Source organism: Triturus cristatus, chromosome 2_2 (assembly GCF_964204655.1).
Source record: "Triturus cristatus chromosome 2_2, aTriCri1.1, whole genome shotgun sequence".
NCBI classification, from domain to species: domain Eukaryota; kingdom Metazoa; phylum Chordata; class Amphibia; order Caudata; family Salamandridae; genus Triturus; species Triturus cristatus.
In genome coordinates this window covers 1249823086-1249848468 of record NC_140582.1, presented here as the reverse complement: position 1 = coordinate 1249848468, position 25383 = coordinate 1249823086, and the positions used below count along the sequence as shown (strand labels likewise).

Genomic DNA, 25383 nt, shown 5'->3' with positions numbered 1-25383 from the left:
TTTCATTCAAGACATAGGGCAAAGTTGCCTGAATTCTGTCTGTTCACCCAAAAAGATTGACAGAACATATGATGAAGAGCAGATAACCCAACCGATTCCCGGTGAGTGCCACACTACACTTTCACACTTGTCTCCTGGTGAGCAATAATACCCAGCTTGATCCTGGTGAGGTGTAACACCCTACTCTATCATACTTCTGTCCTGGTAAGGAGTGCCACCCTACTCTTTCACACTTGTCTCCTGGTGAGCAATAATACCCACCTTTATCCTGGTGAGGTGTAATACTCTTAACTCCTGGTGAAGAGTAACAACCTACTCTATCCACCTTTATCATGGTGCCCTACCCTGATGCGCCAAACGTTGTTCAATGTTCAAGTAGAGGAAAATGATGGATATTGTATACTAACCAACACACCAATTGTAGCAATGTCTTTCCCATTGGGTCCTTAACCAAAACAGCAACTGTAAATCAGAAACCATCCTCTATTTAATCACTTGGCCTTGTTGCCTTAGGTAAACTGGAATGACATCAAGAAGAATAAATATTCACATAAGCGAACAGAGAAGCAACATACGATGCCCAAGCTTCTCCACTAGAGTCACGGCTCAGGATCTGGAGGACGCACACTCTAAAAATGATCTCCTTTGGATTATTATCAGTAAGCCTTAGCTAATCAACAAAAAAGCAAACACTAAGTAGACTCTACTGAATAGGCACCAACACTGGATTCACAGAGTCCACATACACGTAGTCGGCCTGAATGAGGATATTGCTGGGCAACTACTCAATGGCCAAAGATAATACCAATGGGGTCTTTACCACCTCACTATGCATCCCAGCCTGTACCACATATACCCAGGACATATTCTGGTAATCTAGTTAAGATAATTTAACTCTCTGTATGGACTTATCGAACTTCCCTTGAACTTGATTACTCGATCTGAAGGAGTACTAACACACTCACATTTTTCCTTCAGAACTCTGAGGATAACAATACATTTCTGCAGACAGGATTCTACATATACGGGCTATGATGTGAAATTGTCCCACATACTCAACTACACATATTGATTAGGCCAAACTGGTGGCTTTTTACTGGCTCATCATTGAAGTACTATTTCAGGCTCCCTATCATAATATTCACAGAAAATAAAAAGCCTTATCCACACTATACATCAATGTCTTTTGAAAGACCAAGTCTAGTGTATCTTGACATACTCTAGCGTCTCAGCACTGGAGACATCATATACCGCAGTACGTCTAGTTTATCTTGACATACGCTACCGTCTCTGCACTGGTGACATCATACACCGCAGTGCATGTCTGGCACACTGATGTGGAATCCTGGAAGTGGGCTGTGGGAAGTAATGCTCAAGAGTTAAGTGCCTCTGCCTTGTTAACATCGGTGCAGGCCAGTGGCATCCATCCCATGACAATATACTGCCTCAGTAAAAGGTTGTTTGTTAAGCTCAGGACATTTTACGTGGCACCGATTCTAGAACCTCTACAAACAGTTTGATGCCTTTTAACTTATTGGATCACCTACAGACTAATCCATATGATTTGGAGAAAGGATGCTAACGGAATGGGAGGTAGCAGTCTCCAAATCTGATACATTCCGATTAACCTTACTTACTGTTCATGAGCCCCGCATTTTTTGAGAGTATCTTATACGGCCCCATCACTGCAGATGAAGACCTAACCCTATGGGTTATTATTTTCTGCAGTGTGTGACCAGAGGGCAATGCTCTCCCTGCAACGACTATGTTGAGAAAGCAGCCCACATTTACAGGGTAAGTATCACGATAATTGTACTTTAACAACAAACCACCAACACTGTGTTCTACCTTGTGAGCAGGGCCTCATTGTTTGCTATGTTAACTACAAATATTGCATGACTGATTTCATTCCCTGGCAACAGTTTTCTTTATCAATTACGTATAATCATTGCTCATTGTTTATCTTTAACATTCAGAGAATTCCTGGGGAAAAGAATTTTGCTAAGCATTGAATACACTCCATCTGTTGCATGTGTTTTGACATATCTATGTAGTGTGTTGTCCTGACACCAAATCTGGAATTGTAGGGAAGAGTACACAGCCAGAGACCTATATGTACAGATGAAGGCCGTTCACCCCTCTGGCATACAAAATTGGGCGAAACATGCTGACAGTTGCTTACACATGCAAACCTTCCAGGGAAGCCCTGAATAAGCTTGTAGGAGGGTAATTGCCTTAGACTGTTTAACCTTTCTAACTCTGGCAAACCAATATCACAAAGAAACCCTGCTACTACATAGTGGTAGAACCCCTCCAAACACCAATAATGCATTTTTTTGAAGTAGGAGATCCTGATGATGAAGCATGCCACCACTTGTGGGTAGGTTCTGTCTTTTCTAGAGAAACTATTGCTCAACCTTCTGTGTTGATTCATAATTACACTTAATTTTGGTTGCCTATTTTTCCATTTATGTCATATATAACCCAAACACGTAGGCTGCTGCTAGCACAGTGACCTGTGATATGATCCTGGAATTTTAGAGAAGCCTCTAAAATATTTTGCAGGGTGGCCCAGTCCAATTCCATTATTCATCTACTGAGAGCAGTATTCGTTTTCAGGTGTGATGTCTGATAGCAAGAAGCTGGCACGTGGGAAGTGAAAATAAGTATAGTTGTGAATAGACCCTGATTTCATAGTTGATTACGCATTGCAATGAAAAGGGCTTTCCAAAGACCATGCTCACAGTTTAACAATCTGGAAATAATGAGGCGCCATGTGAAGGAGAGATACACCCTTATGATCAAGTGTGGTAGAAACTTTTCAATCCATACATTTTTATGTACACTGTACGCAGAGGCGTCTCTGGGCACTACTTCATTTTTAGGTCGAAGCAACCAGACACCACAGGCTGTTCTAGCTGTAAAAGACCTATAGTCAGCTTACCAGACTTTACAGTGAGTTTATGGCCGCACGGTTGCTTACCACTGTACGGCTTTATTGCCCCTCTCATCTGCTTGCTTCTTTTTACGTGGTTTGCCCTGTCTATCATGTGTTTGTCCATCCCATGGAGCATAGCCTCTTTACTTGTGTCCTTGCATTGCTCACTTTTAGGGAATTATTTTCTTTTTGCTTAAGCATTCCACAAGGATAAATGTATTTTCCAGCTGTCTCCCATGTGCATGGCTCTCATCCTCCTGCTCCCTGTTGCTCTCGCTCATTCACCTGCTTTTGTCACTCCATACCCCAAGCTCCTCTCTTATTTCTTTGAAGAACTCCACTTATACATTTTTTTCCAGAGTTCTCTCTCGCATGTTTCTCTCCCCTGCACTCCATGCTGGTTTCTCTCCTTGCATAGTTGATATTGAAGTATAAATCGGAATGTGTGGTTACTAGCAATGACTTTTCGCATGCTCGTTGGCAATGCAGTAGAAAGAGGTGTGTCAGATTTGATAGCCTTTGGGGTGGTCTTCCTCCAAACTTTTTGCCTCCTTCCCTCTTGTTTGCTGGAATTCGTTGTTGTTGGCCTTAGGACTCTGTGCACTTTACCACTGCTAACCAGTGCTAAAGTGCTTCTGGTCACACCTCCAAACACGGTCAAATTTGGCTTATATATAACTGCCACATTTAATTACATATAAGTCCCTAGTAAAGTGGTACATCCTGTATCCAGGGCCTGGAAATTCACTTCTACTAGTGGACCAGCAGCACTTGTTGTGCTATCCACTTCAGTAGCCTTTTAAAACATGTCTTAGACCTGCCATTGCGGCCTGTGTGCCAGTTTAAACAGCCAATTCAAACTGGCACAATAATCATTCTGCCAGGCCTGAATCTCCCTTTTTAATACATATAAGGTACCCAAGGCTGGGCCCTAAACAGCCACTAGGGCAGGGTGCATTGAAATTAAAAAGTTGGACACGTCCTTTAAAGTCTTACATGTCCTTGTACTGAAAAACCCCTACATTTATTTTTCACAACTGTGAAGCCGACATCTCCCATAGGGTAAGATTGAGTTACCTTATTACATTTATTAAAAGCTAACTTTTAATTTGGAACAAGGAGAAATATCATGTTTGGACTCAAATGAATTGTAAGTTAAAATCCTCTCTAATGGTAAAGTCAGGTTTAGGATCAGAATTTTGAGAATGCCATTTTTAGAAAGTTGGTATTGTTCCGCCCTAAACTTTCTGAGGCTTTCTAGAAGTTAGCAGCTGCTTGGGCATGTTAGTTGCTCCCCTATCAGAAATGCCTATTGGCCCCTGACAGTGAACAAAATGCTGATTGAAGCCTGCCTCGATTTTTGGAGGATTGCCCTGCTGCTTGAGGCTTGCCCTGTTCTTCAGAGAACTGCCCTGTTGCTTGGGGCCCGTCTTATTCTTCTGAGAACTGTCCAGCTGCTTGAAGCCTGCCTTGCTCTTTGAGGGAGAGAGGACCATCCCTTCAAATCCAGGACTACCAGAGTGACTCCAAGAGTCAGTTGGCTGACCTCCGGTTATGAGGTACAGGGACACAACAAGCTCCAGAAGCTTCCTTGAAATGGCTCAGCTGACCTACTACAACTGGAACTGTCTGAGCTCTGCTGGCCTCCGCAGGAGTGCGTTTCTGATCACCAAGAGTTGCCTCCCCATGTCCTGCACCCCTGGCTGGCATCCTGTGAAATCCTGAAGGTTTGAATATACTGCTCCAGACTTTCAGAAGGTAACTTTTTCAGTGGGACTAGCCTGGTCCCTGTATACAGCCTGTAGTCCATCACAATCAGCCTGAACTTGAGACTCTAACTTGATCAGATACCCACAGTGTGTGCTTTCTGCTCCTTGGTGCTATTTTTACTTAAACTTTAAAAATTGCATATCTCCGGACCTACTGATTGGATTTTTGTCATTTGATCTTATTTGATCTATTTTTCTAAATTGGATTGGGACTTTTCTTGCGATATGTTTTCACTTTATTACTGTTTGTGTACTGCATAACTAATTAAAACAGTTCCTCAAAGTTAAGCCTCACTGTTTTTGTGCCAAGCTACCAGAGGGTTTAGCACAGGTTAATTTAGTGACTTTTGTAGTTCACTCTGACAAGGATTGTGGTTGTTGCTTGAGAAGAGTTTTCTCCCCCCAGCCCAACCTAAAACCAAATTTCTTATAAGGTGGCTCCCAGGAGCTGTTAACAATCATCGCATGGATGTAGTGTGTAACCACAGACTGTCTGCAAATGTTTATGTTTCATATCTCTGAGCACTAAGCCATTTTGTGTCCACTGACTGTTCTACTAAGCTGTTGTGTCTCACTCACCCCCCTCCTGCTCTTCAGAGAGGCTCTACCTGTCTTAAACTTCCCCACTCAAGCTGCCTCTTCCCGCCTCTGAAGTAAGTGACCCCATCCCTGAGAGCTGGTACCCCTGCCTCTGCCTATTCTCCCTCTGACCCTGTGGCGTTAGAACATCAAATGCTTCTCAGAATCTGTTTACAGGGGCTACGTTGGCAATCCCAGGTTCTGCCATTCAGCCTAACATCTGATCCCAGGGTATTTACTAAAATGGTGGTACCTCTGGTAGCGCATCTTCATATGCAATAAAAAAACAGTCTTTTCAGATCTGGACGATTGGTAGTTGAATGTCCTCTCAGAGGAGTTTCTGCATCATCTTCTGCAAATCACAAAAATAACACCGAGCCACCATGCAATTCTGATAATTTTTCCATAAAATCAGTTGGTGGTATCGAAATATCATGTGGAGCAAGATTCAGCACAGCTTTGGGAAGAATCTTTCTTCCATTGAGGAGAGCAGAGATTGAGAGAGCTGTTAACATCTTCATTGAGCCTGAACACATGCCCCAGATGGATGGAAGTTCAGGGGCATACAGCAGTCTGTGTCTTCATGATGCAGGGCTGCATCTTCTACCCCCGTTGTGGTATCTTCACAGTTTCTGGTCTCTGATTTGTTAATCAATGGACACACTGCTACCAATACCATTGGAGGTCTGCTCTCATTTAAATGATGGATAGTTCAGGAATATCTAAACAAGAGGATGATGATGCATTCGGATCCACCAATAATTTTGACACAGATGCCACTGCCCTGAGTTGGGGCACACCCTTGGGTCCTTTTTTCAGTGCAATCGAAGTGGATTCTCAGGGAGTCATTCAGATAATTGACCTGGAGGAGGCTATGACAGTGCATCGAGCTCTTCTCCACTTCCACTGGCAAGTCCATCAGCGTAATGTGCATACTATGACAGTGACACCTGTGAATCACCAGCGCACACAGGACCCCTGAACAAGGTAGCTGTGTTTCTTATCTCATTTCCATTTCTGCAGTCCACATCAGAGGCTTGGACAATGCAAACGCACATTAAATGAGCAGAGAGTTCACACAATTATAGGACCTGTTTGTCCAGGACTTCTGTGAAGGTGTACGAGAGGTTTGGAACTCGAACTTTGCATCTCTTGGCTTCAAAGAGAAATGCTCTTCTTTCACACTTCTGTTCTCGATTCCCAGAACAGGGAGCCTCGGGGCAGGATGCCCTGCTGGTGAAATAACCAAAAAGGCTGATATATGAATTCCTTTGATCCCAAGAATGTTGTTCAAGATTGCGAGGAAGAAAGCAGAAATAGTCATCGTTCTGCTGTGGCTTTGCAGATATTGGTTACCTCTTATAAAGTCAATAGTAGTTCATCCTCCCCTCCTCTGATTCTATGGCATGTTCCTTCCTGATGTGTTTATTCAAGGGCCTTCTTCCCCTCAAACTCACTCACGGTTTGGAAGTTGGAAGGATGACTCTACAGGAAAAAAAAAGATCTTCCTTCTCAGTTGGCTTTAGCTTTACAAGGTTCTAGAAGGCCTTCAACATTAAAACTCTTCTCGAGACACTGGTCAGTCCCAATCACTCAACAAGCACCCACACTCAACACACACTCGACCCCCACTACACCACACCCATTCCTGTCGTGAATACTTCTCATCACTTGCTCCCTCAATAAACGCACCACCAAAATTTGGGATGCTACATGACCGCTAACTGGGCCTGCTCTTCCTGACCGAAACCTGGATGACATCTTTGTTGGTCCTAATCATTACCATGGCAACAACCCCTCCACTCCTTGGACACAACATCACAATACAGGGCAGGACAAACAAACCAGGAGGCAAAATCAGTACTATCTTCAAATAACCCATCCAAAGCTCCACCACCTCCGAAAGCATCACCAGAAACATGGAACACTGACCTTCAAACTCCTTATCACCGCCAACTACACCCTTAGCTGCACCCACGTCTACCGTCGCCCGGACCACGTGCCAACTTCACCAGCACCATCACAGACTTCGTCGACCGCCTGATCTAAGCTCCACTGCCTCCTCCTTAACGACCCTAGCTATCACCTAGAGGGCCTCATTGAACCCATCATGACCAATCTCCTTGAGGGCCTGTACCGCAGCTGGAGATAAAGTTAAAACGACACCGACAAGAGTGTCTATAAATCAGGCCTTGCACGATACCATGAACAAGATCACCAGCATCTAGGAGAACTTTGAGCCCCAACTGGACCCTTCCACCCTCACAGCCCTCCTGCCCATCTCTACTAACACCCAGAGGACCACCTTCACCACCATCACCATTCAAGAAACCGCATCCATGATCAGTCCATATACTTAGGAGCCCCCTTAGACCCCTGCCGTAACCATGTCTTCATCAAAGAACTGGACTCGATCAGCGCAGTCCTCCCCACAATTCTGAATGACTCAATCATCACATCCACCTATCCGGATGCCTGGAAACATGTCACAGTAAACCCCCTCCTCAAGAAACGCTCAGCAGACACGGAGACGCTAGCCACCTACCAGTCTATTTCCCTTCTATCCTACCCAGTGGAGAGGTGTGGCTCACTGGTTAGAGGCGGCAGACCCGTAAGCAGAGAATCGGCCAAGGACCAGGGTTCAATTCCCGACGCGGCAGGGTCGTGGACCAGGGTCAAAACGGACTCGATAATTCTCGCCTCGGTACCTACTCTAACCAGGAACTGTCAAGAATTCCTGTCATACAAGGGAAACACGCCCTTATGTAAACAGGAGAGCTGTTACATAACTCAAGGGAAACACGCCCTTATGTAAACAGGAGAGCTGTTACATAACTCAAGGGAAACACGCCCTTATGTAAACAGGAGAGCTGTTACATAACTCAAGGGAAACACGCCCTTATGTAAACAGGAGAGCTGTTACATAACTCAAGGAAAACACGCCCTATAAAGGGAGGAACCGGGAGGTACAAGGCTGTCGGATATTGTGTTTACACCGACGTACCTGCTTCGTGAAGAGCAGTGTTCCGGAGTGGTGCTCCAGTAAGGCAAGAACGGAGGTAGGTCGAGTCGTTACTCCCTGGGCCGTGTCTTGCCCCATCGTCACCTGTGAAGGACCCGGAAGCTCTACCGGTCAACCATTGAGCTTCGCTTTTTGACTCGGCTGAGTCCAAGCGCAGTGGCGCTTTTGCTGGTTGGAGTCGTAACTCCCAGCCCGACCAGAGACACAGGGACTGCCAGCTGTAACGCACACCAGGAGGTGTTTGCCGCGTTACAGACTCGGAAGTCCACAGGATCGATCGAGCGGCTGCTCTCGGTTCAGTCTTCTTGCTTGTGATTGGGGTATCGGTGACGCATCACCAGGAGGTGACTCCGCGTCCCGGTGCAGTCTGAGGAAGAGGTTGAGCGGCTGCTCCCTTCAGGTAGAGACCCCGGCTGGGTGTTTCCCTGACTCCTCGATTCTCCCCAACACTCTTCGTGCCCCTCACAGCCTACCGATTGGCATTGTCGGCCAATTCATTTCTGCCCTCTGTTGGCATACGCCGGGATCGGCGTATATGCAGAGGACGGTTAGGACCATCCGTGCTGTGGGCTGGTAACGTACTTAGCCTGGAGGATTCCAGTGACTATAACTTTTGTTTGTTCTTTGTATTTTATTTGCCTTCATTAAAAGAACTAACCGTTCACAAGTGGTTGCGTCCTCATTGTCGTGTCTGTTAAAACGATCCTGAGACGTTCAGGGCGTTACAGGAACACACTCGGCAACTCTGGGCATTAAGCTTGCCTCATCTCTACAACGGCCCCCCACAGACGCCGGGGATGCCTGGTTTCACCTTGGAGATGCCCAGAAAAGGGACCATCTCACAGGGATAGCCAGGACGGGTTCCCCAGCGGTCTACAGCGCCGGGACGCCCCGTTGCTGGGGCAGCTGTGCGCTTTACAAGTCTACAACACAACACACAACACACCCAGCAAAAGTCATGGAAAAGATGGTAACAAATGTCTAGCCACCCACATCAGTCACAACTACTTCCTCGACACCACTCAATCCAAATTTTGGCCCAACCACAATACAGGGACCACCTTCTTTGCCATCACGGACAATATCCAGATAATCATGGACTGAGGTGGCAATGCGGGCGTCATCCAACTGGATCTTTTGACAGCTTTTGGCAACACCTTCCTCTTGTTTTTATCCAACGAGTGCACAAAGCCGACACCCCAGGTCCCGCATTTTCGCTGGATTTGCACCTTCTTGACATACCACACCCAGCCGTTCAGCCAGGCCTCCTTCATCTTGAATGCCGTCAACCTCATTCACAGAGTTTCACAAGGATCGTCTCTGAACCTCAAACCTGTTCAACCCCAACATGACTCCAACTCACCAGCATCATCCGTGTCCACAAAATCAACATCATATCCTATGCCGACGACACCTAGCCTACCTCTTTAACAAGATACAAAACACTAATTTCTCTGCTTGCATGACCAAAGTCACCAGATGGATGAAAACACATATAAGACAAAAGTACTAACCTTCGGCAAAGCCACTTCGCTCTAGGAATGCACCTGGTGGCCTGAGGAACTCGACCCACACCACATGGCGCATGGGTTGCCACACCCCTTCCAGCAACTCGTGCTAAGAAACTCAGAATAGAAATCAACAACCAACTCACCATTGACCGGCCAACTGAATGCATTTTCTGTCTCCTGCTTCCACACACTTAAGATGCTCAAAAAGATCCATTAATGGCTCTCCAGCAACACTCGAAGAACTGTCATCCAAGCCCTCATCACCATCAAGTTGGACTACGACAATGCACTCCATTCTAGAATCAATAATGAGCTGAACAGAAGATTCCAGATCATCCAAAACTCAGCCGCCAGGCTCACCCTCAACCTCCTACCCTGCACCTAAAAGATCTTCACTGACTCCCAATCCACAAACTAACGCTCTTCAAACTCTTCATGCTCACCCTCAACCTCCTACCCTGCACCTACAAGACCTCCAGTGTTTCCCAATCCACAAACTAACGCTCTTCAAACTCCTCATGCTCACCCTCAACCTCCTACCCTGCACCTAAAAGAGCTTCACTGACTCCCAATCCACAAACTAACGCTCTTCAAACTCCTCATGCTCACCCTCAACCGCCTACCCTGCACCTACAAGAGCTTCCACTGACTCCCAATCCACAAACTAATGCTCTTCAAACTCCTCATGCTCACCCTCAACCTCCTACCCTGCACCTACAAGAGCTTCACTGACTCCCAATCCACAAACTAACGCTCTTCAAACTCCTCATGCTCACCCTCAACCTCCTACCCTGCACCTACAAGAGCTCCACTGTTTCCCAATCCACAAACTAACGCTCTTCAAACTCCTCATGCTCACCCTCAACCTCCTACCCTGCACCTACAAGAGCTTCACTGACTCCCAATCCACAAACTAACGCTCTTCAAACTCCTCATGCTCACCCTCAACATCCTACTCTGCACCTACAAGACCTCCAGTGTTTCCCAATCCACAAACTAATGCTCTTCAAACTCCTCATGCTCACCCTCAACCTCCTACCCTGCACCTACAAGAGCGTAACTGACTCCCAATCCACAAACTAACGCTCTTCAAACTCCTCATGCCCACCCTCAAGCTCCTACACTGCACCTACAAGAGCTTCACTGACTCCCAATCCACAAACTAACGCTCTTCAAACTCCTCATGCCCACCCTCAACCTCCTACCCTGCACCTACAAGAGCTTCACTGACTCCCAATCCACAAACTAACGCTCTTCAAACTCCTCATGCCCACCCTCAACCTCCTACCCTGCACCTACAAGAGCTTCACTGACTCCCAATCCACAAACTAACGCTCTTCAAACTCCTCATGCTCACCCTCAACCTCCTACCCTGCACCTAAAAGAACTTCACTGACTCCCAATCCCCAAAACTAACGCTCTTCAAACTCCTCATGCCCACCCTCAACCTCCTACCCTGCACCTAAAAGAGCTACACTGACTCCCAATCCACAAACTAACGCTCTTCAAACTCCTCATGCAGACCCTCAACCTCCTACCCTGCACCTAAAAGAGCTTCACTGACTCCCAATCCACAAACTAACGCTCTTCAAACTCCTCATGCTCACCCTCAACCTCCTACCCTGCACCTAAAAGAGCTTCACTGACTCCCAATCCACAAACTAACGCTCTTCAAACTCCTCATGCCCACCCTCAACCTCCTACCCTGACTCCCAATCCACAAACTAACGCTCTTCAAACTCCTCATGCCCACCCTCAACCTCCTACCCTGCACCTAAAAGAGCTTCACTGACTCCCAATCCACAAACTAACGCTCTTCAAACTCCTCATGCCCACCCTCAACCTCCTACCCTGCACCTAAAAGAGCTTCACTAACTCCCAATCCACAAACTACCGCTCTTCAAACTCCTCATGAAGACCCTCAACCTCCTACCCTGCACCTAAAAGAGCTTCACTGACTCCCAATCCACAAACTAACGCTCTTCTAACTCCTCATGCCCACCCTCATCCTCCTACCCTGCACCTAAAAGAGCTTCACTGACTCCCGATCCACAAACTAACGCTCTTCAAACTCCTCATGCTCACCCTCAACCACCTACCCTGCACCTACAAGAGCTTCACTGACTCCCAATCCACAAACTAACGCTCTTCAAACTCCTCATGCTCACCCTCAACCACCTACCCTGCACCTACAAGAGCTTCACTGACTCCCAATCCACAAACTAACGCTCTTCAAACTCCTCATGCAGACCCTCAACCTCCTACCCTGCACCTAAAAGAGCTTCACTGACTCCCAATCCACAAACTAACGCTCTTCAAACTCCTCATGCTCACCCTCAACCTCCTACCCTGCACCTACAAGAGCTTCACTGACTCCCAATCCACAAACTAACGCTCTTCAAACTCCTCATGCCCACCCTCAACCTCCTACCCTGCACCTAAAAGACCTCCACTGTCTCCCAATCCACAAACTAACGCTCTTCAAACTCCTCATGCTCACCCTCAACCTCCTACCCTGCACCTAAAAGAGCTTCACTGACTCCCAATCCACAAACTAACGCTCTTCAAACTCCTCATGCCCACCCTCAACCTCCTACCCTGCACCTAAAAGACCTCCACTGTCTCCCAATCCACAAACTAACGCTCTTCAAACTCCTCATGCTCACCCTCAACCTCCTACCCTGCACCTACAAGAGATTCACTGACTCCCAATCCACAAACTAACGCTCTTCAAACTCCTCATGCTCACCCTCAACCCCCTACCCTGCACCTACAAGAGCTTCACTGACTCCCAATCCACAAACTAATGCTCTTCAAACTCCTCATGCTCACCCTCAACCTCCTACCCTGCACCTAAAAGACCTCCACTGTCTCCCAATCCACAAACTAATGCTCTTCAAACTCCTCATGCTCACCCTCAACCTCCTACGCTGCACCTACAAGAGCTTCACTGACTCCCAATCCACAAACTAACGCTCTTCAAACTCCTCATGCTCACCCTCAACCTCCTACCCTGCACCTAAAAGAGCTTCACTGACTCCCAATCTACACACTAACGCTCTTCAAACTCCTCATGCAGACCCTCAACCTCCTACCCTGCACCTACAAGAGCTTCACTGACTCCCAATCCACAAACTAACGCTCTTCAAACTCCTCATGCTCACCCTCAACCACCTACCCTGCACCTAAAAGAGCTTCACTGACTCCCAATCCACAAACTAACGCTCTTCAAACTCCTCATGCTCACCCTCAACCACCTACCCTGCACCTACAAGAGCTTCACTAACTCCCAATCCACAAACTAACGCTCTTCAAACTCCTCATGCCCACCCTCAACCACCTACCCTGCACCTACAAGAGCTTCACTGACTCCCAATCCACAAACTAACGCTCTTCAAACTCCTCATGCTCACCCTCAACCTCCTACCCTGCACCTACAAGAGCTTCACTGACTCCCAATCCACAAACTAACGCTCTTCAAACTCCTCATGCTCACCCTCAACCTCCTACCCTGCACCTACAAGAGCTTCACTGACTCCCAATCCACAAACTAACGCTCTTCAAACTCCTCATGCTCACCCTCAACCTCCTACCCTGCACCTACAAGAGCTTCACTGACTCCCAATCCACAAACTAACGCTCTTCAAACTCCTCATGCTCACCCTCAACCTCCTACCCTGCACCTACAAGAGCTTCACTGACTCCCAATCCACAAACTAACGCTCTTCAAACTCCTCATGCCCACCCTCAAGCTCCTACCCTGCACCTACAAGAGCTTCACTGACTCCCAATCCACAAACTAACGCTCTTCAAACTCCTCATGCTCACCCTCAACCTCCTACCCTGCACCTAAAAGAGCTTCACCGACTCCCAATCCACAAACTAACGCTCTTCAAACTCCTCATGCCCACCCTCAACCTCCTACCCTGCACCTAAAAGAGCTTCACTGACTCCCAATCCACAAACTAACGCTCTTCAAACTCCTCATGCCCACCCTCAACCTCCTACCCTGCACCTAAAAGAGCTTCACTGACTCCCAATCCACAAACTAACGCTCTTCAAACTCCTCATGCAGACCCTCAACCTCCTACCCTGCACCTAAAAGAGCTTCACTGACTCCCAATCCACAAACTAACGCTCTTCAAACTCCTCATGCCCACCCTTATCCTCCTACGCTGCACCTACAAGAGCTTCACTGACTCCCAATCCACAAACTAACGCTCTTCAAACTCCTCATGCAGACCCTCAACCTCCTACCCTGCACCTAAAGAGCTTCACTGACTCCCAATCCACAAACTAACGCTCTTCAAACTCCTCATGCTCACCCTCAACCTCCTACCCTGCACCTACAAGAGCTTCACTGACTCCCAATCCACGAACTAACGCTCTTCAAACTCCTCATGCCCACCCTCAACCTCCTACCCTGCACCTAAAAGACCTCCACTGTCTCCCAATCCACAAACTAACGCTCTTCAAACTCCTCATGCTCACCCTCAACCTCCTACTCTGCACCTAAAAGAGCTTCACTGACTCCCAATCCACAAACTAACGCTCTTCAAACTACTCATGCTCACCCTCAACCTCCTACCCTGCACCTACAAGAGCTTCACTGACTCCCAATCCACAAACTAACGCTCTTCAAACTCCTCATGCTCACCCTCAACCTCCTACCCTGCACCTACAAGAGCTTCACTGACTCCCAATCCACAAACTAACGCTCTTCAAACTCCTCATGCTCACCCTCAACCTCCTACCCTGCACCTACAAGAGCTTCACTGACTCCCAATCCACAAACTAACGCTCTTCAAACTCCTCATGCTCACCCTCAACCTCCTACCCTGCACCTACAAGAGCTTCACTGACTCCCAATCCACAAACTAACGCTCTTCAAACTCCTCATGCTCACCCTCAACCTCCTACCCTGCACCTACAAGAGCTTCACTGACTCCCAATCCACAAACTAACGCTCTTCAAACTCCTCATGCTCACCCTCAACCTCCTACCCTGCACCTACAAGAGCTTCACTGACTCCCAATCCACAAACTAACGCTCTTCAAACTCCTCATGCCCACCCTCAAGCTCCTACCCTGCACCTACAAGAGCTTCACTGACTCCCAATCCACAAACTAACGCTCTTCAAACTCCTCATGCTCACCCTCAACCTCCTACCCTGCACCTAAAAGAGCTTCACCGACTCCCAATCCACAAACTAACGCTCTTCAAACTCCTCATGCCCACCCTCAACCTCCTACCCTGCACCTAAAAGAGCTTCACTGACTCCCAATCCACAAACTAACGCTCTTCAAACTCCTCATGCCCACCCTCAACCTCCTACCCTGCACCTAAAAGAGCTTCACTGACTCCCAATCCACAAACTAACGCTCTTCAAACTCCTCATGCAGACCCTCAACCTCCTACCCTGCACCTAAAAGAGCTTCACTGACTCCCAATCCACAAACTAACGCTCTTCAAACTCCTCATGCCCACCCTTATCCTCCTACGCTGCACCTACAAGAGCTTCACTGACTCCCAATCCACAAACTAACGCTCTTCAAACTCCTCATGCAGACCCTCAACCTCCTACCCTGCACCTAAAGAGCTTCACTGACTCCCAATCCACAAACTAACGCTCTTCAAACTCCTCATGCTCACCCTCAACCTCCTACCCTGCACCTACAAGAGCTTCACTGACTCCCAATCCACGAACTAACGCTCTTCAAACTCCTCATGCCCACCCTCAACCTCCTACCCTGCACCTAAAAGACCTCCACTGTCTCCCAATCCACAAACTAACGCTCTTCAAACTCCTCATGCTCACCCTCAACCTCCTACTCTGCACCTAAAAGAGCTTCACTGACTCCCAATCCACAAACTAACGCTCTTCAAACTACTCATGCTCACCCTCAACCTCCTACCCTGCACCTACAAGAGCTTCACTGACTCCCAATCCACAAACTAACGCTCTTCAAACTCCTCATGCTCACCCTCAACCTCCTACCCTGCACCTACAAGAGCTTCACTGTCTCCCAATCCACAAACTAACACTCTTCAAACTCCTCATGCTCACCCTCAACCTCCTACCCTGCCCCTAAAAGTGCTTCACTGACTCCCAATCCACAAACTAACGCACTTCAAACTCCTCATGCCCACACTCAACCTCCTACCCTGCACCTAAAAGACCTCCACTGTCTCCCAATCCACAAACTAACGATCTTCAAACTCCTCATGCTCACCCTCAACCTCCTACCCTGCACCTATAGGAGCTTCACTGACTCCCAATCCACAAACTAACGCTCTTCAAACTCCTCATGCAGATCTATTAAGCCTTACACATTGGCCTCACTCCTCAACGGCATAAATTTACACAAACCTAACAGAAACCTCCGCTAAGCCGGACAAGATTCTGCGGTCGTACAATACCAGATACAGCAGCCATGCCTTTTCCTACCCCACTCCTAAACCTGGAATGACCTGCCCCTGCACATCAGCGTTGCCTCCTCAGTCTGGAATTTCACAAGAAATTGAAGACCTTACTCTTCACCTCGGCCCAACCCTGTCTTGGTCGATACAGCTCCCGCTTCAGCGCCGGGATACCCTCCTGGGGGAATTGTGCAGTATATAAATACACATTACATAACACTCACTTATCTCTGCCTGTTTATCTGCTATTCCGCAGTTTCTGCTTCATAGCTTTCACAAGGATTTTTCTGCCTCTACCTTCAAATCTCATTGGTTTTCTGTTAAGTATTATAGCTTGTTCCAAGAAGCAGAAAACTTGGTGTCCAGATTATTCAAACATTTTGCTATATCTAGACCTTTTCGACCTTCTCCTGCTTGGGATCTTCCATTGATTCTAAAAGCTTTGAAACTTCTCTTTTTAATCCTCTGTCTTATGCTGATTTCTCTCCTACAAGATGGCGTTTCTGGTGGCTAACGTCAGGGCAAAGAATAGGAGAACATTAAACTAGTTGTGCCATTCTCCTTCTCTTCGGCGTATGGAGGATACAGTCATGCTTAGTCCTGATTCCTCATTCATTCCCAAAGTAAAGTCAGCTTTTAATGTTTCTCAGGAAATTATCCTTTTTGCCTACGTTCTGCCTCCCAAATCTGAGGAAGAGAAACATTTGTATTCTTTTTATGTTAACCGTGCATTATCCCTACATCTCAACAGATCCCGGAACTATGAAAGTTTATTTGTTATCTTTTGCCAGTCTGGTAAAAGTAAAAAGGTATCAAAGATGACTTTAGGCAGATGGATTAAGGAGACTATAATGTTTGCAAACGTCAGAATTTGGAAATACTGTACCAGAAAAGGTTCAGGGAAGATCAACCAGAGGTGCTTCGGCTTCCTGTGTGTTCCTTTGCATGAAATTTGCAGAGCTGGGACTTGCTCCTTGGATCACACACTTACACGACTATATAAGCAGGCCCACTAGAATTATGTTGCAGGAGAACACAAAACAGTGCTGCAGGGTTGACGAAATTATGCAGCAAAAAAGGTAAATTATGCAGTATAATGCAGCACATTTTTGATAACATTACTTCAAAATTTTGCAATTTTTAGATAGGGAATGTTGCAGGGATTCTGCTTATGCACAGAACTATGCACAGGAAACCAGGACCTCAGTGAATTGTGGTGTACCAAAAACTCACCTCAGAACCCAGAACCCCTTATCCGACCAGCATCAGTGTCCCATTCGTTATCCGAGTTTTATCTCGGCGGTCCCAATGTATAGACAACCCAGAACAAGCGACTTAGGGTATTCTCAGGAATGGTGGGAATCAGAAATACCTGTTCGTAATTATTCTCATATCAGTCCACAACAGAATAAACAGAGACACGGTAAAGTTTAAAGAGTTTATTTTATAAACCTCGTGCCCTAAGATGCAGTACTTTGGCTAACATAAGCAGACAAATGATTAAGATCAAAACCATCAGCATAGTTACAATACCATAGAAAATGAAAGGAGTAATCATAATAAAATGACAGTGGATGTCAGCCACCTTCCTTTCGCTAGTAAACTAATATTATTATTATTAGACTAATAAAAGGTCTCTAGGCTTGAATGGGGAACCCCATACCGTAAATATCACCTTAGTGGAATGACATCACAGGATCAGCTAGACTCTGCTCCTGGGAAAGCTCTTCTTCCGAATGTGTGCAAAACATGCAGCACTGCAATATTAAAAGCACTCGACTTTCAGGTATTTGCAGCTGCGTGCGTGTTATGGCTAAATAGTTGGCCGATCAACCTGAACCCAACAACATGCACCGTCTAGCGACCCAGACTGTTTCTTTACACAATGTTCAGACCAAGGTCGCTGCTCACTGTTAGCGATGTGAACAACAGACAGTTCTCATGTGAAGCAAAGTCGAGCAAGCATTTCTCAATTAATAACATGTAACTACAGTGTCGTGTGCAAAAGCAGCAAAAGCGGCAAGATGGCTTACTAACAACTAACGCGGTTGTGCTAACTTAGCATTGTACGTATATAATAGCAGTCTTCACTACAGGAAGTATTGTCTGGGCAAAGATTTAATCTCATTAGTACCAGTTATAGCAGTCTTCACTACACCCCCCCCTTGATCAGACCACTAACCAGTACGGGCGCACTTTCAAGATTGCAGAGTTCAAGTTTGATATAACGGAACCAAGGGCATAAATTGTGAGTCCATATAAGGTAAGTGAAAAGTTCGAAGAAAAAAAAGGGAAGAGAAAAAAAAACATTTAAAGGCGAAAAAAAATCTCATCTATAGATGTTCAACGAAATGAAGATGGAGAAAAAAGAAAAAAAAAATACAAAGTCATTCCACAGGAATTCTGAATCACCTCCAAGTTAATCCAGCAAGGTATAAGCACAATAAGTTGCAACAGCTTCCAAGAGGAAATCATTGGAACGTTCAGCAAAATTATCTGCCATCCAGATCAGCAAGGGGAAGGAACACACATGTTTCTCGACAACCGGAGCCTCCAGCACCATCAGAGGACAACTGGTGTGTTCTTCAAGATAACTTCTCGCTAAGAATTCAGCTGCAGCTGCTCCGATGTCCCAATTCCCTAGGACTCCATGCGCTGCTCCACAGGGCATAATCCTGACGCCAGAACAGTCCAACTCATGAGCCTCTAAGGGGCTCATTAACCGATCATAATCCGGGGCAGGACATACCGAGTTCGACAGGCACAAATCCAGAGCCCATTGGAACGGACAATCTAGGCAATGAAAGACAGGCTGCACACAAGTAAAGTAGGGAAACCGGAAGGACAATCCATAGGCTATGCTTAAAGTTGCCAGTGGTAAAGTGCCATAGTATTCAAGCATCCGGTTACGAAGATGGAGCAGCCGGGACATGCTGTCATGTGACGCAAGTTGTGTATCCATAGCGTAGTACGCAGATCAACAAAAGCACCCCAGCTACGAGGGCGAGAATCAAAGGGAGACCTCCGAAGACGCTGGAAAAAATAGAATGAAAAAATGCCGGCATCACACCAAAAATAGTTTGAAAGGAGGTCACGAGGCCGGAGCCCACAATTTAAAAAAAATGTGCCAGGCCACCTGTTGACGAGGCATTAAAGATAGTCTGAATCAGGGACCCAAAACGAAGTGGGAGATCAGTATTCAAAAGCGCTTGCACCTCTGTGCGCGTATTTGCAACGTGAAGGACAAATGTTTCCCGGGACGAAGTCAACGCGACTTCTTTTTGAGACAATAGAGCCCTTATTCTGCTCATCTTGTTGAACTCTGCTTTCAAGGTTGGAATAGAAGGCCAGATGGATACATCGAGCCGTCCATGCGGGGGTGGGAAAAGGACGTTATTACAGCAGACCACTCTCTGTCACTATGTAGGGAATTCCCACTAACATCCCACAGCAAGCTTCATTATTTAATAGCAAATAACTACCGTTAGCAAGCAGCGTAAAAGACGGTGTTATAACTGGCACCGGGATCCCTTTCAGGACGCAAGCTAAATTAGGAGCGTGCACATTACATGCACCATGCAACTAAATGTGCCGACACACCACAGAGTGATCCGGTGTGGAAGTGCACTCTTCACCTTTTAAGTAAACCTCTTTACCATCCCTCACGCACCTGTATGTGTATGGGAGTGACCAAACTTCGTGCAGGAAGGCAGTACCAAGTTTTTCATATCTGCCAAGGGCATAATGTTTCATGCATGAACTGAACTTAAACAGGGGGAATGGTAATGTGATCAACCCGTGGATAAGACACACAGCGGAGTTTAATTTGGCAACAGAGAATGGTAAAGGTTCTAACTTTTCAATGTGCAGCAACGAGTATGTTGCATCTTTCATGGACATGAATTGTTGTTTCACAGTTAAATTAAAAGGAAGGAACAAAGATGAAGTATTCATGTAATCCCAAGGGACCTTCCCAGCCTTTAACGTTTGTAACGTCCATGCAAACTGCATAATGGAACGTAATTGAATTTGACCATGATACAAAGCAGACAAATCATCCTGCACAATGTCTACTACAGATGGATCAATATTATCTAAGGTATAAATTCTGGAAGACAGGGTGTTAATGCTATTATCTATTACAGCCAATACTTTCTCCATATTGGCTTGATCAATAGCTCGTAATCTGGATGCAGCTTCAATCTGTGACAGCTTCCAAACTTCGTTGTAAACAGCATATACCCATCTTTTGGACTAGCCCACCGCAGGACCCTTAACAAAATCATTCAAATCTATTTTGTCGTTCAATTGTGATAAATGAAGTTTAACAGATGCTAAGGTGGAATGTTGCAGCCAAGACTGGCATAACTTCCATACTGAGTAGGTAGTTACAGTGTGAGAAGATTCAAAACGGGGGTCCACACAAACTTGTGTATACCCCGGTGTCAAATCCAGAAACCGATGTTGACAGGAATCTGAGCTCGTTTGCCATACTAACCACCCTTCCGGATTCAATTCAGAAATTTCGAAGGATGTGTTGGAAATGTATGACTGCAACGTAGCAAGGGACAGTTCCGTATGATTATCCCAATTAGGATAAGCACCCAGACCCGGAGTGGAGGGAGAATTACATTTTTTAGAAGTAGCCAATCCAAAAAAGGCGGTCTGAAAAATTGACGAATTCAAAAATAACATGAGGTTCGGGATGAGGCAGGCACGATGCAAAGCTTCTGTTCCCTGTACCTGCCACGGTTTAGAACCCCAAACCGATTTAAGATTGATAGTAGCTTTCCACAGATCATAGCCTCCAATTGCCAACTCGTCCATAAAGGACTTGGAATACAACAATTTGGTGTGTGTCAGTCTAACATTAGAAGCAGACTCAGCCGCAACCTTAAAATAAAAGGAGGCGGGATTCGACACACTGAAATCAGAAACATATGTGAATTTGTCCACTAACGTGGTGGAGCTGCCCAGCCTAGGGGCTGGACAGTGTTCCCATTGTGTATAATTTACAAAATTTCTAAACGTATTTGCTTTGTGTAGGAAATGCGTGCCATAATGTTGATAGCAGAATTGCTCATCATAATTAGCAGTATCTAAATACAAATCTTCAGCATCAAATGCAGCATAATATTTCAAATCAGAAAACAGTGCTTCTATCGCTTGTACATCCCAATCATCCGAGTGGATGTTCTGCTTAACTACATCACCCATAGAAACACGAAATACATTTGGCACATTGATTACTTCAGTGGGACCATGAATTTGAAATTTTACAGCATCCCAAGCGATCCCATCCAGTACAGGCCAGGCAGAAATGTTCACAAAAGTCTGGTCCCTTTTCATAATATGTGATGAGGAGTGGGGGGCCAAAGTTCCATCAATTAGTCTAATTGTAGATCTTTCTTTCAGGTAGTGTCCATTTATAAGTCTAAAAAACACTACCACTAAACCAATGGACATAAACAAAAAAATACATATGAGCACCAGCCAAATGTAAGTCCAAGGGGGAATTAAAAAATGTCTTTTGACCCAGGCCACAAAAAAACGAAACTTTCGATGGGGCATTGGAAGTCATTGAATTAGTGTCAAAGGAGTAACGCGACTGAGTAACTGTGGTGGATTGTAAAACAGGCAACGGGACATCCGCAGGATAAGCATACTCAATATCTTCAGGTAGACCACCAGGTGTCGGTGGCAATATAGGACCAGTAACTGTATGCATCTCGACAGCAACATCAGGCAAGGTGTTAGAAGCTGGGGCCACAACAGAATTTCTCAGCATCGAAGGGCAAGAAACCGCTGGTGTCATATTAAGAAGAATCGGCCACTCGCTGTAGCTTGACATTGTCAATAGAGATGTACCTGTTATCCTTGCGACCAGGAAGTGGAGGTAAAATGACTGTACGTGTACCCTGTACTCCAAGCACCGGAACTGGTGCACGATAAGAGGGGCCGAACTCTTTCTTGTTCTCCACCTTCTCACGGACCAGATCACCAACTTGAGGTAGCCAGCCGACTACCGGAATCTGAAGCGCAGCATCAGATGTGGAGGGTACGTGTTCCTTCGCTAGACTGTCTCTGGCTTCTTGTAGATTCTGCAATACAGCACAGTGATCATCTACGTCAAAGGGTGCGGCCGACGCCGCCATGTCTAGACCATCAAGGTCCGGGACAAACATTCGTATACCAAAGAGCATCATGTATGGGGTCCGCCCACCCAGAGACCTTCTAGGGAGATTATTAAGTGCACGTTGCACGTCATACAAGTGGGCTAGCCAGTTCCGGCCAGTACCTAAAATCCTGGCTGTCAAAGATTGCTTTAAGTCACGGTTCATTCGCTCCACCACACTATTACCCTCAGGTCGGTATGGAGACCAAAATTTGACTTGGACCCCCAAATTTCTCATGGCTTCTTTGTATGCCTTAGAGGCGAACGCAGGGCCCTGATCAGAATGAAAGGTACCACATGCAAAACTTCCAACAAAGACACGCAAATCCTTGATGACAGTGCGGGCATCAGCACTCCTTTGTGGCAACACCCACAGAAAACGTGTGCACGAATCCACTGCAACCAAGATGTATTTGTACGCAGTATCAGAGGTAAATGGACCGCAATGATCTAAATAAACACAACCCAGTGGTTTATTAGATATATACAACTGAGTTTGTGGTGGGCGTGCCGCAGTTGAAGGTTTTTTCTGATGGCAAATGTCACAATTAAGAACATAAGCGCGAGCTTGTTTATATAAACCGCACCACCAGTAACGTTGTTGTAACAGAGATACAGTAGCTGCAACGCCGGCATGCGCAGACGCCATGCCCTCGTGAGCTGCTAATATCAAAGATGGTCTGCAGTCCGTGTTGGGAATCAATCTGTCACCAACGTCGTTAATCCTCACTAATGGGACGTTATCAGGACTTAAGCGATAATGGTAACGAGAAGGGAAACCTCTTGGATATTTTGTTCATTTCTCTGTAGCAGCAATAGCGGCCAAGATGTCATCATCAATCTTACTTTGTGATCTTGTAACTGCTGCTACTAAGTATGTCACCACTGCTGTTTTTGCTGCCTCGTCAGCTAGGCTGTTGCCGACAGCATGGATACCAACTCGTTGGTGACCAAGAGTGTGAATGACATTCACGAGAGGCAGATGTTCCTTTAGTTCTGCCACTCGAACCCAAAGCGTTTTATGCTTAATTGTGCTACCTTTGGAATCACGATAGTCATTTCGAGACCAAAAATGTAGATTGTCGTTGTAAGATTGTACACAATAAAACGAGTCACTCACTATAAGAGTAGTGACTCGAGGATCAGCAAACTCCAGTGCAAGCACCAGAGCACGAAGCTCCGCCAACTGCGCGGTACAATCACTCAATGACTGCGTATGCATGACATCGGATTGGAATTCACCATTCACGAAAGTACCGACTACAATTGCGCAGGCCGCTGAGTAGGCATGCTTCGATCCGGTAGCCGGTTGCGCAGAACCGTCAGTGTAAATGACACAATGGTAATGCTCGAGCGGGCTCAAGGACAGAGGAGCAGAATTAACAAATTCATACTGTAAAAACTCCTGTGTCTGTAGAGCCGCGTCAAAGATATATGTGACGTCGGGCGATGTCAAGGAAGTGGCCCATTGTATCCACCATGGATGCAAAGCCTTAGAATTAGGTACACTTGCTTTCGTCACCGCCTCAAGGGCAGGATAAGGTGTCACCACCAACATGCGTTTACCTTGCGATAGCGCTCGTTCTTTCAGAATCGCCATCTGCACTGCCGTCAGAACTTTCTCGACAGCGGAAAATCGCAGTTCAGCCGAAGTGTACAGGTGTGATTTGTAGGCAATGGGGACGGTGTCGCCCTCATTGAACGTTAAGTATGTGAAACCCACCGCGCCCGGCACAATTCTTATGACCAGGTTAGTGTGGTTATCACGCGTCAGTAAGTATTTTGAAGCAAGAAGGTCAGCTTGCAATATAGCTGAATGCTCCGGCAGCCAACATGATTTGGAAAAAGTAGGTTGTACCAAGGCATAAAGCGACTTGATACGCTGGGCATAAACAGGAATGTACGTTTGACCGAAATTCAGAAAGCCCAGCAGAGATTGTAATTTCTTCAGTGTCGTAGGAGTAGGTAGGCATGCGCTTTTCTCTAGGAAGTGCGGAGCCAATCCTCGACCTTCATTGTTGAGTTCGTATCCCAAAAACAACACTGTATATTCCGCAATGTGAGACTTCGCAAAGTTGAATTCGTAACCGAAGTCTGCAAACAAAACAATAATGTGATCAACGCGACACAGATGCGGCCACAACTCGTCATCTGTGAGATAAATATCATCCACATACGAGTACGCATCAGGGTCTATGCTCTCCAATAGAGAGACTACACGAGCGGCGAAGACACCGGGGCTGTTTTTATAGCCCATCGATAATCTTTTGAAATGTTTTTGTTTGCCACCCGAGGTAAATGCCGTCCACACGCTACTAAGAGAGGACAGGTTATGGCTGTAAAAGCCATTGGAAATGTCAAGTGTGGTTTTAAACCGTTTTCTCACAAGACTATCGACGAGAGCCCAACTGTGGGTATTTTGTACTGCGCATGTCCGGCAATGAGAGTTTAAATGCCGCTAATCCAAAACCAGGCGGTACGACCCATCAGGCTTCGTAACAGTGAATAAAGGATTATTCATTGGTGACACACGTTTCAATTACACCTTGATATTCCAATTGTTCAAGGATAGCCGCGACGTGAGGTCTTGCTTCGCGACGCATGGGATATTGGGGTTGTGGCTGGGGCGTGGACCGCAAAGGAATCTCATGGCTGGGAGACAATTTATCCCAGCCTACTTGATTACGATACAAAGCAGGTGCAAGCACCAGAGCCCACTCCTCGGCGAACTTCTTAGCTTGGTCCTTTGGCACTGTGTGCGCAAAGGACGGGAGGATCATCTCCTCCCCTCTAGGAGCATCTAAAATGAAAGCCGGGGGCCAATCAGCAGCTGCCAATAGAATATCATAGGAAGAGGTCAGATTATCCCAAAAAATCCCTTGAATCGTGCGTTGTATGTCACCTTCAATTAAAAGGACTATATTATACAGTCTGTCAGGGAGAGCCACTCTAGTGTCAGCAGTTTCTAC

At 46.3% G+C, this 25383-nt stretch overlaps 1 protein-coding gene across 4 annotated transcripts in view; it reads right to left on the bottom strand.

The window, feature by feature from the left end:
* LOC146863517 (uncharacterized) overlaps positions 1 to 25383 on the bottom strand; it is a 159134-nt gene that overhangs the window by 90827 nt on the left and 42924 nt on the right. The gene's annotated exons all lie outside the window — the stretch shown is intronic.